General features: G+C 38.4%; 1 pseudogene; it reads left to right on the top strand.

Moving 5' to 3' along the window:
* Positions 1 to 654: 654 nt before the first annotated feature.
* Positions 655 to 1,446, top strand: LOC131834595 (pre-mRNA-splicing regulator WTAP-like; annotated as a pseudogene).
* The last annotated feature ends 471 nt before the right edge of the window (positions 1,447 to 1,917 follow it).

Raw genomic sequence — 1,917 nt, 5'->3', positions numbered from 1 at the left:
GAACAGTGTGAAATTTTGTGCTGATTATTCAGAACCTCAGTCAAGGCCATGATTTTTTCCTACACATTTTATGACATTATTTTGTCTAGACATTATGTCCTTGTGCCCTGAATTACAGCATTTATTGCCAAATTGCTTTAATCAGTTATCACCATTCAAAACTATGTGTCCAAAAGAGTTTAGAAGGAAGCAAAGTGCAATAATGATAGGAAGAAAGTAAACTGTGTTAAACTATGCATCATGTGTCTTGACGAAACTACTTATGGGGAGCCCTCTTACATTTCCAACCACCACCTCTGAGCCCAGTCATGAAAAGTTAGCCAGTTATACCCCAGAGAGCGTTTTTTACTTAGAGAGCCTCAAATATTATGGAGGTGAACTCGGACTCCCTCTACCACTTTTATTCTCCATAGTCGTAAACAAAAGTGACACAGCTAACTGTATTTTTGAGTTCTAGTATAGGAAAAGACTGAGGGTATCAGTGATTAGCCTTAAGACTCTAAATAACCTCTCTTTTCAAAAATTATGTCTTGGCAAAGAAAGGGGAGTGCTGGGGCTGCAGTGGGAAGTGGAGTGGGGGACGAATGTTAGCACAGGCTGGTAGCCTTTACTTATGTGACTGGGCTGTACCAGCATGGCCTCTGTCTGGAAAGGATGCAAGATGACCATGGAGAAACCTGTTTTCAAAAAAGGGATGACAAAAAAAAAAAAAAAAAAAAAAAAAAGGTTTGACTGAGTGAAGCAGACTTCACAGTTATGACATGAGATGAGTTAACTCTCAGATGGAAACAATATGAAGTATAGGTCCAAGCTTTGGAGGGCAAGTACACAGATCTTAATTCTAATGATGTAATGGAGTTAAGGGAAGTCTGAAGAAAAACTAAAGCAACAACCAGGAAAACATCCTTGTAAGGAGATTAGCAACCAAGGAGCGAGGGATGCAAGAGTGTACTAATCAAATCCAGTACTTCAAGCCAGTCCACTAGCCTAGCATTGCCTGATGGTAGACCCAATGATCAGCTTTTTTTTCCTAAACATGGAAGGTGAATTGGAACAGACTAAAGACAAACTGGAACAATCCCAAAATGAACTGAGTATCTGGCAGTTTAGGAGATACTCCCCAGGCAAGACAAACCTGGCAGTCCCACCCTGAGAGAGCTGTGGTGGGAAGCCAAGTACCCAGTTTCCACACCAAGACTCAGACATTGAATCTAAAAAAAAAAGGCCTCATTCTTATACTATCTATCCTGTAATGGTTAAGATAGATTTACCAGATGTATCTTGTGTTTCAGCTTTTTTCTCTCCCCCTTCCCCTGCTTTAAAAGGCTGATAGCATCTATCTATTTTAAAGAACTGGCCACCTCCAAAAAATACCCCTTCCAAAATAAGTACCCACCTCCAAAAAATACCCTAGACACTGGGGAAATTTTTCTGAAAAGAAAATAGAGGGAGAAATGAAAGTCTTAAGTCTGTGGCATACTGTGTCTTTAGACAGTTTGGAGGAATGAGAACCTAGAGACTTAAAGTCATGAATTGAACATGTAAAATTCCAGTAAAATGTAAAAATAGAATGTTCTCTTAACCTTGAGCATAGTGATTTAGAGACACTGTGTATCAGTTTTGCCAATAAGTCTGTGGACTTTGTGATTGTTGAACTTCTGGGTCAAAATTCAAATGAGGCAAATTTTTCCTTTAAGAGTTTTGGAGAGTTTTTTTTGGTTTTGTTTTGTTTTGTGGTTTTGTTGTTGTTGTTGTTTGGGTTTTTTGCTAAGAACCAATTTAATTGTCATGAGAGAATCAAATAATAGATGTCAGTACAAGTAGTTCATATATTCAACCCTTTAGTTTGGGGCTCCGTATTATTTGATTGAGCCTTAAATCAATGTGGTTTTAATCAATGGTTTGTTCTTTGCATGG

The sequence above is a fragment of the Mustela lutreola genome, chromosome 6 (genome assembly GCF_030435805.1).
Source record: "Mustela lutreola isolate mMusLut2 chromosome 6, mMusLut2.pri, whole genome shotgun sequence".
Lineage (NCBI taxonomy): Eukaryota > Metazoa > Chordata > Mammalia > Carnivora > Mustelidae > Mustela > Mustela lutreola.
The sequence above is the reverse complement of the archived record's forward strand: the minus strand, read 5'-3'. Positions and strand labels throughout refer to the sequence as shown.